This window comes from Amblyomma mixtum, chromosome 2, assembly GCF_055824585.1.
Source record: "Amblyomma mixtum isolate Tamu chromosome 2, ASM5582458v1, whole genome shotgun sequence".
NCBI lineage: Eukaryota > Metazoa > Arthropoda > Arachnida > Ixodida > Ixodidae > Amblyomma > Amblyomma mixtum.
The window spans coordinates 131,729,912-131,742,277 of record NC_143013.1 but is presented as its reverse complement, the minus strand read 5'-3'; the positions used below and the strand labels follow the sequence as shown (position 1 = coordinate 131,742,277).

General features: G+C 44.8%; 1 protein-coding gene across 1 annotated transcript in view; it reads right to left on the bottom strand.

The window, feature by feature from the left end:
* Positions 1-12,366, bottom strand: part of LOC149360931 (uncharacterized) — a 98,600-nt gene that overhangs the window by 81,324 nt on the left and 4,910 nt on the right. Inside the window, exon 2 of the mRNA XM_089572545.1 lies at positions 9,583-9,670. The gene's annotated coding sequence lies outside the window, so the exon portion shown is untranslated. The remainder of the gene's footprint in view (positions 1-9,582; positions 9,671-12,366) is intronic.

The following is a 12,366-nucleotide window of genomic DNA, read 5'->3' as shown; positions in this document are numbered from 1 at the left end:
ACGATGCGCACGTGTTATCGGGGCAGTTTCATGATCGGAAGTGCGATAAAATTTATGATATAGCGAAAAAAAAATACATGCTAGTTTTGCTGTTTTGCGCATGCGTCGCTCGCTGCGCCATTTTCTGCGCTTCAACAGAAGTACACCACATTAAAGAGATAGGCATTATATTTCAGGCATTCTAATTTTGTACTGGAATAAAAAGTGGCATTACTTAGTCGACTGAAGCCGCATCGTGTTTTGCACGATGAAAACGCGTAAAGCACTTTTCCCTCTCATTTTTTCCTTGAACTGTTGCACCTGGCGGTGGCGCCTCGAACTACTGCTCCTTGAAAGCTGTGACGTTACACATCTGTCTGCCTCCGTGCCCGGCCGCTTCGGCGTCACGGCGTGCGGGTCCTGCAGCTGTGTGGACGCTACGCGCAACGAAGAAGGCGCGCTGCGACTGCCGCCGCTTGTGTACGGAGCCGTTTGAGCTCGAATTTCATCCATGCGGCTGCCAGACCAGCACAGGGTGGGGGTGCAAAACTATTATTCCTCTAAAGGTTGTAAGAGTAGTGCGGCGGGGGAAGGGTCACGCCTTGTCATGCCTTACCAAAAGATGCTAAACTCTGAAGAATGGATGGGTGTGGCGCAGCTAGCCTTCGCGACAAACGTTCTAGATGCGAATTTTTATTGCGGTGATTTAATCTATAGTGACTGCGACATAAATCTTTCTGTGCCGCGAATCCCCATCATGGCACAGAAACGACAGTGCCTCAGACCTGACGCTTGCCGTAAATAATGTCACGTGTACTTGTCAGGGTGGCGTTCTTGAAGAACTGGAGCCAGGAAGGAGGAAGCGGATGTTGTTGTCCTCGGTATAGCGGCAATGGCGGTCGATGAGCGATAACGCAAGCGCTACATCGTCGTCTTTCAGGTCAGCTGTGCGTAATCTTCTAATATTGGGTGGCAGCATTCTTTAGAAAGCGAAAAACCGAAAGCATGAGAGCCTTGCTTTAGCGAAAAGTGAGCCTAAACTACATGTAAATTACAGGTAGCTTAGTTTGCTGTAAAAATGTGCAGTCTGTAGCATATGTTAGTGAGCGTAATTAGAGAGGATATGACTGCCAAAAATGCAGCAGCATTTGTTAATATTGTATTTTTATTGTTAAGAGACAGTTCGGAAGCATTGTCGCTGGTTCCAGTTTTTTCCCTGATTCAGCCTGCAGCGGGAAATCATCTCGGATGCAACGCGGAAGAGAAATACACACTATAACACACTGTCATCTCTCTTATTCCGAATTTGCGGCATACTGAAATAAAAAACCGCCTTCGGGCAATATACAGGTTGTTCCGTATTTATCTGTCCGAGTTGTGAAACCTTACCTTGAGCAAACCAGTGGTCTATTTCAGCTCAAGCACAGAGCACAGGGTAGCTTATGATAGTCTGCGATTTCCGATAAGAATCTAAACATCGGAACTTGCCTGAATTGTCCTGAACGGTCGAAGAACTGCTGTCGTCTACGCGGAGAATATTTTGGAGAGCGGAGGAGCAGCTTAGACAGGTAGCGCCATTTGGGGTTCTGCGAGACCTATCCAAGCGCCGAGGAGGGATACTGACTCCTTCGCAGTTCGCCAGATGGCGCAGCCTCTCAAATCGGCTAGCTCACTCGCCTTGATTTTTCACCGATTCCGGGCAGTCCAGGCGTGTTCTGATGCTAAATTATTCATATAAAATTATAGACTCTTATAAGCTACCCTGAGCTCTGTGCTTGAGCAGAAATAGAGCTGCGGTTTGCGAAGGATAATTTTTTGCAACACGAACAGATAAGTACGGAACGCAATGTATATATGTATGCTTGAACGGGTAGAAAAATAACTATATCGGATCAGAGTGTTTTCGTACGAGCATGCGCAATTACAAGAAAAATTGAGCGGAGAGCTTCTTTGGCTACGCCCGTGAACAACGCCAACAGGCCAACAATGCCACGAGAAAGGCGCGCCAGATACCGTTTCTGGAAGTTACGCACGCAAGTCTGGCAGCATAGCAACAATGCCCCAGTCACAAAAACTGCGTGCTGCATACTTTTTCGCTTTGCCGATGAAATTAAGCTGGTTGATTTTATATCTAGAACACTCCGCTATTCATGCTGCTTACGTGATGTGTAAGTCGTATTTCAAATCCCCCCTCACCGCCCCGCCCCAGCGCCGCGGCTGCTTTTTTTTTGCGTGGCTGGAACAATGAATGAAGGTGATGCCTAAAGATTAACAATAAGAATAAGTTTATTGGGTACATATTGGATAAGTATATAAATTCGGAATACAGGTGCCACCGTGGTGGCTCAGTGGTTATGGTGCTCGACAGCTGACTCGAAAGACGCGGGTTCGATCCCGGCCTCGGCGGTTGAATTTCTTTGGAGGAGAAATTCTAGAGGCCCGTGTACTGTGCGATGTCAGTGCACGTTAAAGAACCCAGGGTGGTCGAAATTTCCGGAGCCCTCCACTACGGCGTTTCTCATAGCCTTAGTCGCTTTGGGACGTTAAACCCCTAAACCAACCAACCAACCGGAATACAGGTGAGGGTCCCAAACTCAAGCGACTTTCATGGGACCTCCGATAGATCTATACTAAATTGAATAACAAATAAGCAGCAACAAAGACAAGTACATTATCAGTAATAACAACATATATTGTATAGAGAAACTTCATATTTGATGGAAATGAATTGAGATATTATCAGAGCGAAGAACATGAGAGATATGCAGAAGAAAAACAACAAGCCGCTATAAATAGTATTGGAAAAAAAACAAAAACAGCGCTGTGAAAAACGATCAAGATATTAATTAAAAGAGATATAGAAACATACCAGTTAGGATACCAGGATACAAATGTTGAACCACAACAAATATGGGAAAAATTTCTAGTAAACAATTAAGAACAAGAATATCAGAAAGGGACAGAAGCTTTTCACTCCATTTAGTTCAGCAAAGAAAACTTTTTCAAATTTGATTTAAACATCGACAAAGACAAAGGCGATTTTATATTGGGGGTAAATTATTCCACAGAGAAATGCATGGAAAATCAGAACACCGTTTTCCATAATTAGTAAAAACTTGAGGTAGCAAAATATTTTTTGCAGCTGCAAAGCTAGTAGGGTTATAATTCTTCAAATAACATTTGCCAGAAGATTCAAAAGAAAGTGTGTTGTTCATTAATCCAAAATACATGATATCTAGGTTGTAATGAAACAAATTATTGAAAGATAAGATATTACATTGTCGATTCCAAGTCATAGCAGTAACAAGGTATAGACTGCTGATAATGATACGAACTGCCTGATTTTGAATATGCTGGATCCAGTGAAAATGACAGATGTAAGTGTTCCCCCAAAATTACAAGGTCGCGATTGATTCGTGAGTGAATAAAAGCAAAGTAGAGTGATAAGAGTGCTGGAGGAGCCTTTATTAATGCACGAATTCCAATTGGATTTTTATTCACCGGGTCCAAATCATGATGAAATTTTAGTGGAGAATCAAGTTGAATACCATGGAAAGTCACGCTGCCACAATTAACCCTCGGACCTCAATCCCCAGCGGCTGCGTATCAATTGACCAAGGGGCTGTCAGACCTGTGATGCAGCGGAGAGTGCTAAGAATTAGTGGCCCCGGACAGGCCGCCATTGGAAACTGAACCTGGAAACGTTTAACGTAAGAACCTTATCCAGTAAGGCTAGCTTAGCATTGATGTTGGAGGAATGATCGGGCATTAAATGGGATGTCATAGGGCTTAGTGAGGTTAGGAGGACAGACGAGGCGCATACAGTACTAAAGGGCGGGCGAGTACTGTGCTCTCGTTGATTAGCAGATAGACGAGAACCAGTTGTGGGATTCCTCATAAATCAGGATATAGCTGGCAACATCGAGGAGTTTTACAGTAAACTAGAGCGTGGCAGCTATCGTAATTAGGCTTAATAAGAGGTACAAGCTGAAGGGGGTTGAGGCTGTTGTGCTTTTGCCCACATTCCGCTGGCCTCTCTGGAAACCAGCGCCGTGCGCCCGTCATCGCGCAAAGCAAGCCCCGACTCTCATCGGGCATGTCGCGGCTTGCAGCGTGAATCATCCCGCCTCACCGACGCGGACCCTTCCTCTTCCTCCTCCTCCTCACGGTTGGTTTGAACTCCTATGACGCTTCGCCGACCGCCCTTTCCAGTCTGCAAGCCTTCAACGGCCGAGCCCCTCTCGACCAGACGTGTAATTTGAACGGTGGTCAGTGCCGTGACCTAATTGGAGGGTTTTAACGGCTGGCTGCCGCAACGGACACCGGCGGCTATAAAAACGGAGCCGCGCTGAGCCCGAGCAGCAGAGAGACAGCAGAAGAGCCATCACGCCGGAGCTACGTTTGTCCGCGGCCACCCTACTTCTTTCTGCTAGCCCGTGGTACTCTTGGTTCTTGTATCTATCATGTAAAAGCCCTTGTACATATTGTACATAAGCGTCATTTGACTCGCCATCGCCTCGACCGTTTCTTGGCTCAGCTCTGCGCAACAGAGGCAGTAGGCTGAGATGCTCCAGTCCCAACCGTGGGGACCAGGCTCGGAGGCACAGTCCTAATAAGGCCTAATTAATTAAAACTCTAATCTAACTCTAATCGTCTAACTCCAGAGACAGAGCAGAGCTATCAAACTTAATAAATAAGCGCAAGGTAGCCGACATAAGAAAGCTTAACATGGAGAAAATCGAGCATGCTCTAAAGAAAGGAGGTAGCCGTGAAAACTGGGCATAGGTAAAAACCACAGTTGTATGCACTAAGAGATAAATAGGGCAATGTCATTAGCAATGCGGATAACATAGTTGAAGTAGCTGAAGAGTTTACACAAACCTATACAGTAGTGAATGTAATCATCAAGTTACAGAGAGAGGCAGTCGAGCACATCAATGGAACAACCCGCCAGTAAAGAAGGAGGAAGTAAAGAAAGCTTTAAGAGCAATGCAAAGGGGGAAAGCAGCTGGTGAGGATCAGGTAACAGCAGATTTGTTGAAGGACGGAGGAGAGATTATGCTAGAAAAACTAGACACCCTGTATACGCAACACCTTGTAAGCTCGAGAGTACCAGAAGCTTGGAAGAACGCTAACATTACCTTATTTCATAAGAAAGGAGACGTTAAGAACTTGAAGAATTACAGACAGAAAAGCTTCCTGTCCGTTACCTATATGGTATTTACTAAGGTAATCGCTAATAGAGTCAGGACAACCTTAAACATTAACCAACCATATGATAAGGCAGGCTTTCGTAAAGGATACTCGACAATAAACCATATTCACACTATCAATCAGGTAATGGAGAAATGCGCAGAATATCAGCAACCCCTACACATAGCCTTCATTGATTACGATAAAGCATTTGGGTCAGTGAAACCTCAGCTGTCATGCAGGCATTGCGGAATCAGGGAGTGGAAGATTGTTATGTGAAAATATTGTAAGATATTTATAGAGATAGCGCAGCTACTATTGTCCTCCATAAAGACAGCAATAAAATTCCAATTCGGAGAGGTGTCAGGCAGGGAGACACGATCTCGCTAATGCTATTCGCCGCCTGCTTACAGCAGGTACTCCGGGGCCTGAAATGAGAAGAATTGGGGTAAAGAGTTAATTTAGAATACGTGAGTAATTTGCGATTCGCTGATGACATTGCCTTGCTAAGCCACTCAGGACATGAACTGCTAAGCATGATCAATGAGTTATACAGGCAGAGGAGAACGGTGGGACTAAAGATTAAGATACAGGAAACCTAAGTAATGTTCAACAGCCTAGCCGGGGAACCGTAGTTCGCAATTGTTAGCGAGGTTCTGGAAGTGGTAAGGGAATACGTCTACTTAGGGCAGGTAGTGACCGCCGATCCGGATCAAGTGAGGGAAGTAACTAGAAGGATATAAATAGGGTGGAGCGCACATGGCATGTTCTCTTCAGATCTTGAATGGCGGTCTAACAATATCCGCCAAGAAAAAAGTGTACAACAGCTTTGTCTTACCGGCAGTCACCTATAGGGCAGAAACGTGGAAGCTAACAAAGAGGGTTCAGCTTAAGTTAAATAAAACGCAGGGAGATATGGAAAGAAAAATGGTGGCTGTAACGTTGAAATTGGAAGCGCGCCGAGTGGGAGAGGGAACAAACGCGGGTTAATCACATCCGAGTCGAAATCAAGAGGAAGAAATGGGCTTGGGCAGGGCATGTAATGCGAAAGAAAGATAACCGCTGTTCCTTAAGGGTAACGGAGGGGATTCCTAGAGGAAGCAAACGTAGCAGGGGCGGCAGAAGGTTAGGTGGGCGGATGAGATTAAGAAGTTTGCGGGTATACGGTGGTCGCAACTGGCAAAAGACAGGGTTAATTGGAGAGACATAGGAGAGGCTTTTGCCCTCTCAGGTTGATGATGATGCGTTGCTGCTGCTGCTGATGATGATGATGTGCTTTGAAGTTTTGTTTTGATCGCAAAAGCATACACTTAGTTCTAAATTATATGGATGTCATGGCTCCAGGGCATCATGCTATGCAAACGTGTAGAATACACACTTGTGACAGTAAGTTGATCAGGAAGATAACTAATGTAAATTAAAGAGAGCAAAAGGCAAAGAATCGATCCCTGGGGGACACCTATGATAGTAATCCGAAATTCAGAAAATGCACCAGCTACGAACACCACATTGTGTCTATCAAGTAAATAAATTTTAAAAAGGCTAGAGCTGAACCAGTTATGTCATAAGCTTCAAGTATGGTAAAGAAAATATTTTGATTAATCGTGCAAAACGCTTTAGTAAAGTATCAAAATACCAAGCCAACAAGAAGACCACTGTTTGGTTTGGTTTGGTTGTGGTTTAACGTCCCAAAGCGACTCAGGCTACGAGAGATGCCGTAGTTAAGCGCTCCGGAAATTTCGACCACATGGGGTTCTTTATCGTGAACTGACATCGCACAGCACACGGGCGTCTAGAATTTTGCCTCCATCGAAACGAAATTCAGCCGCCGCGGCCGGGATCGAACCCGCGTCTTTCGGGTCAGCAGCCGAGCGCCGTAACCACTGAGCAACCCGCCAGTAAATGTTTAATATAGTCAGTCAGGCAAAGCAATGTAAGGTTGGTAGAACTTCCCGAACGAAAACCGAATTGGAAGCTTTCAGTAAGTTAAACTTGCTTAAGTAATTGTTTATTCTGAGTGTAAATACTTTTCAATAACTTTACGAAGCGAGGAAAGTATAGAAATGAGTCGATAATTATTTACAAGCTCTTTGTGACCTTTTCTAAACACGGGAATGATTTTTTTTGAATATCAGGGAATTTTCCAGTTTTTAAAATCAGGTTGAATATATAGCTGATCACATCAGATAAAATAGGGGCAGCTAATTCAAATGCCGCACACAAATGCCATCTAGGCCTGGGCTCGTATTTGTTTATCAATCTGCCCCTCCATATACAGCACTTTTCATGTTGAGGGGCAATTATCTTGAAGCATCATTTTTTTTCCACATTTCCACCCTTAAACAAATTTTGTTGGGTCCCTGAAATTGTCTGTTTGTATTTCATGTTTTATGCTTAATAAATACTTTTTCTTTCTTTCTTTCTTCTCAGGAACCACAAGCACTAGGATATAATTTTTGTCCTGTGCTTAACAAATACTATAAAGAGTGTACTAAACCATAATTATGAAAATTAATGCGGTAAATTTTCTTTTACAGGATGTTTATTGCCGATTTTAACTCAAAGACTGTGATGGTTCAGTAAAGAAAGGAGCAAAAATTAATAAATGGCTATTAAACACTCTTTGTATGTTCAGCAAAGACAGCAGGGAAAGCTGATTACAATGGTAACGTTCAGACAGCTAATTCGTCCTGAGAGATAGGACCTCGAACATCAGCTAAAATACATGAGAATTATAGCGCGTACTCTGTCTCCTTAAAGAATTAGCTTTTTTTGCTCAAGTAGTAGCATGCTAGCTGCTGAAAACGTTACAAGCACTCATCGCGACAAATTTTTTATCTTAATTTTTTGTTCTCGCAACCACACGCAGTCGAATGTAATTGGCCATCACGGTCGGGGTTCGAGGGCTGTTCCCTGAATTGCACGGTACCAATTTTAGCGCGCAAGCACTCCTTAAAGGGGTCCAACCCCAGTCGAGAAAATTGTGACAAGCTTTTGTCAAGAACCGTAAACAGATGGTGGTCATTAATAATAAAAATTCTGATTTGAAGTTAATTACTGCAGGTGTACCACAAGGAAGTATCCTGGGGCCTCAATTATTTTGCATTTACATTAATAACCTCATCAACATTAGCACTGTAGCAATGTTTGTAATGTATGGTGACGACACCACCATGCTTCTTACCGGATCAAACCCCGCTGACATAATTAAAGACGCCAACAAAGCACTCGTAAAATTATCATCCTGGAGCTGTTCAAATTCACTACATATAAACACAAAAAAACTAAAGCGATTTTCTTCAGATCAAAAAATCGTATACTGGGCAAGTTACCTGCTTTAAAGCTGAATGATTCAGTGATTGACATCGTGCCTGCAGTCAAGTGTCTCGGAGTATCTTCGATTAACACATGTCATGGAACTTGCAAGTGGAATCAGTTGCTACAAAGGTCTCTCGCGGGTCTGGTATTCTTTCAAAGTTACGATCATATTTACCAAAATGCATTAAACTTCTAATATGTAATTCATTATTTCTATCAAGTCTAAACTACTGTCACCTAGTATGGGGCACTACTACTGTTTCAAACAAAAATAAACTGTATATTCCTCAAAAGAAAGCAATTCGCGCCATCATGAAGACTTCATTTGACAGTCACACGCAACCACTTTTTGCTGAATTAAACTTACTTCCTATCCCGGACATGTACGATGCTAACTTGTTCAGGCGCTATGAAGCTGGCATAAAAAAGAATAATACCGCATTAGTTAAGATTGGAAACCTAAAGCTAAAAACTAGTATTCGTACTACACGACAAGCTGAAACCTGGGAAATTCCACTCTCACGATGAAATTATGGACTTCAAATGTTGCATCATCTCCTTCCCTCATACTTTAACAAATGTAGGTAGAAGTTTCTTTCTTTCGGTTTTCATTTTGTTATGAATGTTTTATTCCTTTAGTCATTGTTTAGTTTTTATTGCAGTCATTCTCTTGTTGACATTTCATGCAATATTCTATGGCATTAAGAACTGCCTCCATCGTAGATTTGTTTCATACATGCCTGTATTTATATTCCTAATAACTGTACCAAGTCGCTTACCTTCTGTGAACTTTCATTTGTCTTTTTTTTCTTTTTCTTCTTTTCTGAGAGCTGTGTACAATTAACTTGGAACAATTTTCTCTTGCTGTATGCCATGCTGCCATGTAGAAAAGGGCCGTGGGCCTAGTCAAGCCCATAAAGAGGCTTTTTGTCCACGATCCTCAGCATTTTTGCAATGCTGAAATAAAGATTTGATTTGATTTGATCCTTGAGGGTAACCCTCGTAACAGGGGCTCATTATTGGCCGTGCTGGTAGACGGCGCTACCGCACCTGTGCCGCCAGCGCGCGCATTACTTAATGACGGCAGCTTACGTGGCGTTGCCGCCTCTGCCAGTATGTGCCATCAGGACTGCGCATGCGCTTCTTGGACCTCCTTCGCGCCTTGTGCTGGCTTCGTCCACTACGAGCATGGAGGAAAAAAAAACTAAGGAGGGAGCGTCCGGTGACAACCTGGAAGCCTAGTCTTAACAAGTAAAGATATAGTAAAAAAAAGAGAGTGTGTCCCCCCGTGATCACGCCACGTGATAGCGTGCGGTAAAATCTAGCTCCGCTGTGCGCGCGCATGCGCGGATTAGCGCGGAAAACTGACTGTAGATCAACCTCCTTGTTGTAAACGGCCGCGCCGCGGGTCGCGCATACGCGCGCACTAAGGGCCCTACTCCATCGGCGCTTTTCGGCGCGCATGCGGAGCGCCTGAGCGGCGAGCACGCGCCGCGACGGGCATCGAAAAGTGGCATGCAGTTGCATGCTCCTTCCTGTTGCTGGCTCGCTCCCCCTCGCGAGCCGTCTGAAAGAATGTCAAGCCGTGAACAAAAGATGGTTGGGGAGCTGCAAGGATTCCAAGAAAACTTGAGGGAACCTGATAGAGCTCCAGCATTGAAGAAAAGAGTCCCCGAGAGCTCCGTGATCCTCGAGTTGTTTTCAACCGGACCCGCTTCCGACGCGCGCGCTAGAGCCCATGCGCAGGGGCCGATATCTGGCACTGTCGGATGCGACCGCGTAGTGGACGCGCTCGGCGGCGGCCAACGCGTCGCACATGCGCAGACCTGTTCTGGCCGACGCGTAGACCTCCAAGCGCGCAGGACGTGCGCCGAAAAGCGGCGATGGAGTTGGGTCTTTAAACATACCAGAATCAAAGCATGAAGGACTGACTGGGAGAGTGAAAAACTGAGGGAGAAAACGACTTCATAAAAACTGGGCTTGCGAACGCTGGCCGCGTGACGTCACGCTCACTCCTTAGACGCTGCTGGGGACGCATGCGCCGCTCTGGTGGCGGGGCAGCTGCAAGGACTCTTGGAGAAATCGTTTTCATAGCAGGCTAAACACATCTTTTCGCAAGCCTACTCGGTTCAACTACGTTAAGACTGTAGAATTTTTTTATTGCTCCGGCTAACTGCTATACCTACCACGTCTCCATTATGCTCGCAATGCAGTGCACGCTACAACTGGACTGGGGAAATAAGAAGCTGTCTTTGCGGGAAGCTGTCGAAGCTGGTGTGCTTAGAGGCCGCCCTTACTCTCAAGCAAGCTGAAGTAACCCTGGCACAGGCTGGCAAGAAAGGAGGTTTTGCAGCTCAATCAAATGGGTTATTTCGAGAGAATGGCGCGGATAATTTATTTACTGCTTGAATTTCCTGCAGCGCCGTGACAGCATAATTGCAGGGGGGATACATACATACCTACATGCCAAATAAACAACATCGGCTACCCAGTCAGTGACACATGGCAATAAAGAAAATGGAAAGAAAGTAGCGGCATCAACTGTGTGTACAGATGTGAGAATTACTAGTGGCGTCAATGCAAAAGAGAGAAAAGGCGATAAAGTGTAAGTGAGCACTCACGCACGCCGCAGGCTCGACAACAGTGCTCGAAAAGCATTCTCAGACCGACATTCAATAATTCAATAATTTTTGCATTCAATATTGTAAGAATAACTCTAAACGCGTAACCTATGACTCTCAGCTACATAGTAAAGCTGCAGTGCTGAAAGTAGTAGATTTGAATATGTACAATGAACAGTAGCATGTACGAAGACTAACTTTTTTAAAGTTTAGTACACTGCCAAATTTAATGTCCCTCATAGCTTGAGTTGCTTTGAAACGCTAAACCGCAATAAACCAACCAAATTTAAGAAACTGAATTACCTCCTGAAACGGTGCATGACGGAAACATAGTAGCGCTTATCTACTTCTGCGGATGAACAAACCGAATTGCAATGATTCATTTCTTTTGTAAAGCTAGGCTAAACCGCAATAAACCAACCAAATTTAAGAAACTGAATTACCTCCTGAAACGGTGCATGACGGAAACATAGTAGCGCTTATCTACTTCTGCGGATGAACAAACCGAATTGCAATGATTCATTTCTTTTGTAAAGCTAGGGTAAAGTTATGAAGTAGTTCAAGGTTTGCCTTGCACACTTCTTCATCGACAACAAGGAGCTGTGTAATTCGGTTCAGCATGCAGAGCTTGTCACCGCAAAGCTAACTCTCATTGCTGAGAGCAGTGAGGTATAGCCGCATCAGAAAAAGCTTGTCACAAGTGACCGACGACCAACTAGGCGCAAGAATTAACATAAAACTTAATTATAAGCAGGAACTTTCTGCTGAACCTTCGCTAAGACTGAGGGCTGAAGAAAGCATGCTTTACTTATTGGCGTTTTCGTGAACTTCAGCGCAGCGGGACCCCCCCCCCCCTTCCCCCGCACCGGTCATCAATCACTTGTGCTTATCTTTTTCCACCCCGCAGCGGCGGCGCAGTGGTTACGGCACTCGGCTGCTGGCCCGAAAGACGCGGGTGCGATCCAGGCCGCGGCGGCCGAATTTCGATGGAGGAAAAATTCTAGAGGCCCGTGTACTGTGCGATGTCAGTGCACGTTAAAGAACCCCAGGTGGTCGAAAGTTCCGCAGCCCTTCACTACGGCGCCCCTCATAGCCTGGGTCGCTTTGGGACGTTAAGCCCCAATAGACCAAACCAAACTTACCTTTTTTTCGCGGTAGCTGAACTGCTATAGTAGTATGGTAGAGTTACGAGTGATACGCTTCCTGCCTTCGGAAGATTTCGCATGCAATAAAACGGTACGAAACGGTCACTTTT